Source organism: Pan troglodytes, chromosome 4 (genome assembly GCF_028858775.2).
Source record: "Pan troglodytes isolate AG18354 chromosome 4, NHGRI_mPanTro3-v2.0_pri, whole genome shotgun sequence".
Taxonomy (NCBI): Eukaryota; Metazoa; Chordata; class Mammalia; order Primates; family Hominidae; genus Pan; species Pan troglodytes.
Window position 1 is genome coordinate 26,854,358 of NC_072402.2, and position 7,478 is coordinate 26,861,835.

Below are 7,478 nucleotides of genomic sequence, written 5' to 3' on the forward strand. Positions count from 1 at the left end.
AATAAACTCTACCTAACTTGCAATAAAATCTCTTGTTCCTGGCTGCCATTCTAACTCACACTTAAAATTTCTCACCAGTATCCAAAATTCTTTCTTTCCCCTAATTCACAGAGCTCTCAAGATATAACAATTTACTGTTATTGATATTTAAATGCAATGATCATTTCCACTAATCCACTCTATATTCTTCAGGAAATTTTCCCCTTTGCTCTTTATAGTACCAGAGAGAGAAAGAGAGACAGAGAGAGAGAGAGATAAAGAGAGTAAGACAGAGCGAGGGAAAGAGAAATCTCATACATTTAAATCAGCCTTAAAAATAGATAATAGCCCCTCAAGCCCTAAGCCTGAAAGAAATAAAATAAGATCTAGTGAGAATCAAAAAGTGGAACTGAAAGAAAAAATTAAACATATTTCTCTTCGTTAAAAACATTTGTTTGATTTTTATGGAAACCTGAGTTTTTATAAAACTCTAAATATTATTTGGTGAAAAACTATGTCTTCTCTGATACAGAAATTGACCAAACTTGCAGATTACCAAGAAGAAAATTCCATGTGGGAAGGGCCAATTTTGTACTCACACTGAATTTTTGAGCAAAATACACATTTGGAAACAAGAAAATATGAAACAATTATGTGTTTATATTATGCATTCAATTAATATTTCCAAATATGTAAAATTCTTTGTAGGGCAGATGGGAAGTCCAGGTACAGCTGATCATTTTTATATTAAATACAGTATATACATCTTTCAACACTCTTCATAAATGACAAATTGTTCTATGTGTGACCTAAGATTTCTGGCTGAACCAAAAGAATCTCCATGATACATGTTCTTGAGGTTTGTAATAAATAAACTTTTGGCTTGAGGGAGAAGTTGACTTGTTGATTTGATGACTTGTTACAGCCAACTTTCAGGAAATATCTAAAAATATTTTCAACATAAAGTTAGCAATGTTCAGAAGGCATCCTAACGTTTTTATCCACTCCTTCTATGCAGACCACATTTGTTTTCCGTGTAATCCTTTTCCCCTCCTAACAACAGCTGTAGCACTACTTAGCGCCCATTGGTCTAATGCTATTCTTAACTAAAACTACTAAATTACGTCTCAGAGAAGTACTAGAGAGAGCCAAAGAGTAACTCAGGTGGAGTTCCATTGTCCTACCCAACAAGTTATCCATTCTGCTCTTACTAAATCACATACTAATCAATCAGATGATCAACCAAACTAAAAGTTCACTGATAATTTATTACATGGAAGTCACTGTAGTTAGTGATTTTTTGATAATACAAAGAAATGTATTACTGACAGAGGATTTAACATTGTTATTTTGACTACCCTCAAGCAATAATCAAGGGTTAATGACATGCGCAATTTGTAATTTTGCTGAGGCACGAAATTGAATTACATGTGGCAAGAGGCTGGTTTCTAGCAGGAATCCTTTAGCTAGAGTGTGCCTTTGTGATTGACCCACATATCTTCTCACAGTGGTTTAGATATTCTCTTTGTGGTCAAGTTACTATGTAATAATTCTCATGATATGATTTTTTAAATAAATATTTTCTTCGTGAGTACTTTTCCAGCAAATGAAGTCAGCTACTAGTTCTGGTGATAAAAGTAAAGTGGAAGCAAAACTATCCAAGAAAGTGATGGTTCTAATCCAGGAAATAAAAGCTTTATGGAGACAATTACATGTTAAACTGACATTCATGAATTTGGGACTGTGGTATCCCTCATGAATATTGAGGATCTGCCATATAAAATAAAGTCCTTATCTTTAGGGAACATTTAGAATAACACAAAATTGCTTTGTCAAAGTTACCTTCTTACAATCCACATTAGCTTTAGATCATTGCAGAAATGAATGTCATTTTAATTACATTTTAAGATCAAGACATTCATGTTATTTGTATTTTGCTGAATACCATGCATAAAATCACCACAGTATCTACTCTTTCACAATACAAGATTTGAAATAATGACAAAATATGGAAGTTTTAATAACTTAGTTATTTCTTTTTAGTTTTAGGTCACAACTAATACAGCTTAAGTTAAAATGAAGCTATGAATAAGAAAAAAAACCTTCCAATTAATTGCGTCAATATATAATACACACCTAGGTTAAAACAACTTCATAGGGAAGTGGGATTTGATATATTCTCAAGTTGGCTTAAATACTTTTTCTAGGCAGAATAAGCTTGGAAACAGTTTTCGAATCCCAGAACATTGTGACAATATACATGATGTTGCACAATGGGAAGTATATGGCATATCTTGGCCACCTGTCCCATGTGAAGATCAAGGCCCATCATTTCTGCTTATGGCAGCTGTTATTTTCCATCCTCCCTTCCTCCTGCTGATGATTGTATATACAGCCGCCCTGGGTCTCCTAACCTTACGCTGCTTCTGTTTGTGGTGCTTGCCCTTGCTATTTTCACTTTAAGTGAGCTGCTCTGTCCTTTCTCAAACTCATTGAAATATTGTTCCTAATAAAGATCGAAAATCCAATGCTTGACTTCTTGAAAAAAACCTTCCTCTTTTCCTGGGCAAGCACACAACAGAATGTGGGGGAGGAGGGGGGTGGGGGATGGGGATAAAGAAACAGCAAAGAATCACGTACTTATCTCTTAAAGTTTGCAGAGTACTTTTTGAAAATGAGAATTCTTTGTATTTTTAAAACCCTCTCCACCCATTAGCCTCAACACTACATTGCTGCTATACTTACACCTCGCTCGTTATGTATTTACTTTTTATATAACTAAGCAGCACCCTGTCATAAATGAAATATTCATGCAAAAAAAAAAACCTGCTCAAAATGAATTTATAAAAAGAACATATAAAAACTACCATCTGCTCCCACTCCTAGCAAGCCCTTAGATACCCAAGTGTAAGCCCTCTGATTCCACAGAGAGGTAAAGCAACGTGTTCATGATGTATTCCTGAAAGCCCAAACTTTAGAGTTTGTATTAAGATGGATCTATCAGCTCTGGCTATCAAAATGCTTAGATCAACATTGATGGGCTTAGATATTGCACATAATGAATTCACGTGCTAGCATATTGTAATGGGTAGTCATACCCGGTCATATTGTGCTGAATTGAGCTGAAACTCTTCTGGGAAGTTGTGAAAGCGTTTTGTAGTCAATTGATACTACACTACTTTATAATAAGCCTTCCTTTAAAGAAAGTTGTCCAGACATTCCAAGACTCCAAGTTGAAGTACAGGCATTTGGATACTTTATTGTTTTAATCCAGCTAAGAAAGCTAAGGCTACTTCTGACATACTCAGTGCATTTTACTGCTCACACTTGCAGTATCACAACTGCAACACACCAACGCTAATAAGATACATCTGATTTTCTCAGTAGTTAAATTTCTACTAAATGGCAAGTTGCCTTTTTAAAAGTTCAATGAACACTTTAAAGAAGTTCTCCCCTTTCTGTACCCTTCCCTTCCTTTCCAGCACATTCCCACTTTCCTCAATGCTCCCTGCTAACCACTCTGAAGTTTATATATGAAATTTCATGTTTTCTTCCTGAGTCAATTAGAATTGTTTGTTTGCAAGTGACCAAAAAGCAGAGTAGCAGTGTTATAAACAAGAAAAGAGTTTTATTTCCTCTCACAGGGAAGATATCCAGAAGTAGGCAGTCTAGAACTAATTTCATGGCTCCAGGAACATTAGAAAACCAGCATACTTTTTTTCTTGCAACACACATGTTGACTTGGTGTGTTGACTTATGGTTGAAGATGGCTTCTTCAGTTCTATGCATTCCACTGCATTCCAAATAGCAAGAAGAAGAAAGTTCTGCTCCCTCCTTTCTTAAAAAGACTTCCAACAAGTAACACACATTCCTGAATACATTACTTTGACCAGAACTTAGTCACATTGCACGTCTTGCTGCAAATCTTGCTACTCTGGGAAATGTAGTCGTTAGCTTGACTCATTGCCACCCCAAAATAAATTCAGAGTTCTTATACGAAGAAGAAAGAGGAGATTAGATGTTGGGATAGATAATTTCCAGCTTCTGTTTCATTTCACTAGGTCATATCATAGCTCATTGTTACATGACATTTGTTCAGGTTTATATTTCTACTTGTTTTAGGTAAATAATCCAGGTATTCATCATTCAATAATCAAATTATAGATAAAGTGATGATTAAAATGGGTAGAGAAGAGTTCTGTAGAGTATTGTAATTAGTACCTTAGCTCCTGTTACACTCTGTTTGTGTATACAGGAAGCTGTGAGACTGCCTTCAAATAACCAGCCACACTTATCTACCTAAACAAATATAAAATCAAGGCTCTAGATCTATAGCCCAAGACTCTTGATGCTTTCCTCAGTAGTGATCTCTCACACTTTTGAAAGTGTGAAAGGAGAACTTATTGATAGTAACACTGGAATATCAGAGGTAAATCAGGATTGTCCAGGGAAAATTGGGGCATGTGACCACCCAACTCATCCTGCATACTGAATCCTGTCACATACCAAACCTTATAGAGACATCAGTTTACTTTTGTTAATTTACCAATCACTTCTCATTGAAAATGTTTTACGATATGAAGAAAACATAACGGAATTGGATTATTATCATACACAACTCTCTAAGTCTATTTAGGCTGTTATAACAAAATACCTTCACATGAGTAATTTATAAACAAAAGTTTATTGCTTACAGTTCTGGAGGCTGGAATGTCCAAGATCAAATCATAGCCAGATTCAGTGTCTGGTGAGTGCCTATTTCTCATATATGGCACCTTCTATGCATATTTAAATGGCAAAAGAGCAAAGGGGCAAATAAACTTTCTCAGGCCTGTTTTATAAGGGCACTAGTCCCATTCACAAGGATTCTGCCTTCATGACCTAATCACCTCCCAAAGGCCCCACCTCTTAATACCAACACATTCAGGGTTAGATTTCAACAAATGAATCTTAGAAGAACACAGACATTCAGACCATAGCAACATCTTATCTCTGAATTTGGTATAGAAGGGCAGAGACTTCAATTAAAAGGACCAGATGAACTGAAAAGTAGCATTAAGAAACTATTTCCATGTATGTTCTCACTCATAGGTGGGAATTGAACAAGGAGAACACTTGGACATAGGAAGGGGAACATCACACACCGGGGCCTGTTGTGGGGTTGGGGGAAGGGGGAGGGATAGCATTAGGAGATATACCTAATGTAAATGATGAGTTAATGGGTGCAGCACACCAACATGGCACATGTATACATATGTAACAAACCTGCATGTTGTGCATATGTACCCTAGAACTTAAAGTATATAAAAATATATATATATAAAAGAAACTATTTCCAGTTGTTCATGCTACTGTGAAGTCAAAATTGTCCCAAGAAATGGGTATGAATAGTGGAAATCTACTCTTAGTGCTCAGAATCTAGTTATAAAGTGTTCCGCTTAGTGTCTCTGAGTTTGTAGTATTTTTATCCACTATTCTGAGTAGTTTATCACTTTAATCTGTAACCTGTGACAGTTGACAGCTGTCATTTGGGAGGATTTGCTCTGGCTAAAGACCAACCATACAGAACAAGGCTGGGTGTGAGGGCCCAGGCTGACAAACTATTTTAGCTTTCTTCACAGGGCACTAACATATTATTATGATTGAAAATCTCCTCTGTCTATGACAGAACCTAATAACAGATCCCACTTTTTTTCTCATTCCCATATAATTTTGTGTAATTTTTCCTGAAACATATTTCTGTCTGAAAAAGCATTACTATTAGATAGTACCTATTGATATAGAAGCTTCCAAAGATGCAGAATGCTCAACTAAGGAGAAACAAAAACCACTAGAAGAATTTGGATTTGTAAAAATTACTTAAAATATCCTAAATGTCCATAATCTACACTCTACTTTCTTTGTTGGTTGTTGAAGTTTTCTTTCCCTAAGTGAGTTTACAAGAAGCCTCATACCATGCAAGTTCAAAATGTGACTTTTTGAGTCTAATTCCTGAGTTAAAATCTTCATTCTGCCACTTTCTAACTGTGTAACTTCAAACATATCAACTACCTGCAAATGAGGATAATCTTACTATCTTATGGTTGCTTGAATATTTATTAGGCTAATATATTTAATATTATTAATGCCTGGAATAGAATGAGAACCTTTTAAGTGTTTGAAATTTACAACCTAAAAATGGACACAGGATGTATAACTTGTGTCTATACAGGTCCAATCAAACCCAAGTAGTTAAAAACTGAACTCATCTTCTATAAAAATGTGTGCCTTTTTATGGCATCCCAATCTTTATTGAGAATATCACTTTCTTCTATGTACCCAGACCCTACATCTTAGTCTTAATTTTTATTTCCACATTCTCTTCTCTCTCACATCTGAAAGTATTCAAGTCTTGTTCCAAAATCCATCTTCTTTCTCTTCATACTGTAATTGTCTTAACTTAGATTCTCTTTAGTCCTTGCCCAAATAATTCCAATAACCCTTTGTGTGTCCAGGCTACTCCCATCAAAACCCCTTTCATACAGTTTATAGAACATCCCTGTTAGAATCCTACCATGGATACTCCTTGCCCAAAATAATAACTAAACTACCCATGATGACATTCAATAATTTCATGATAAGGTTTCAACCTATCTTTTTTTCTCATCTCTCTCCATCCTCATGCCCTAGGTCAGCCAGATAATTAGCTGTGCATTTTGGCACCTTAATATTTTTTTGGCCCACATTCTGCCATCTAAATGGAATGTTCTTATGCTCTTTTTTTTCTGAATATGTGTTCCTATGCTCCTTCTTTTCTGAATATGAAAGCATTCATAGCCCATCCTCTCTGTCTGTCAAGCCATGTAAGGTTGGTTGTATCACCACACAGGGGAAGATTTTTTCTAATCAATCTACCCTGAATCTGCCAAGGAGGATTGCCTCATTCTTTCACTCCCTTCAACAGGAAAGCCCTGCCTCCTCTAGGAGAAGCACCTTTTTCTAACTCTTACAAAAAATGAAGTTTCAGTTAGCAGTGACCCTGGACACTCACAATAGGTTTTTAAATTTAATTAAATAAACCAACATTGTCACAGACTTGTGACAGAAACATGTTAATGAGTCTGTAGTAGAGAACTCAAACCTGGCTCCTCTTCTATTGACAGCCTCCTTCACCAAGTACATCACATGGGGTAGTGATGATTGACGATAATGTGACATGATCATACAAACAACAGCATCTTATGGTTGTAAAGCACCCAAATTCATTTGGACAGGACAGGCTACAGTAGCAAATAGATTCAAGACTATATAACTGCTCAAACATAAATGAAGTTTATCCTTCGCTTACATAATATTTCAAAGAGAATACTCTTGGTGACAGGCAGCTCTCCTCCACACAGTAATTCAAGGGCCTAGCATTCTTGAATCTTATTGCTTCACCACTCATTGACATCCGATAATTACCTACATCTGGATGCAAAAATTAGGGGAAAAGAATGGAAGGAGCATATTTCTTTTCT

At 35.9% G+C, this 7,478-nt stretch overlaps 1 protein-coding gene across 25 annotated transcripts in view; it reads right to left on the reverse strand.

Annotated features, from left to right (window-relative positions):
• The window catches only part of LOC129143943 (uncharacterized), a 689,383-nt gene that overhangs the window by 283,266 nt on the left and 398,639 nt on the right, over positions 1 to 7,478 (reverse strand). The window lies entirely within an intron of this gene.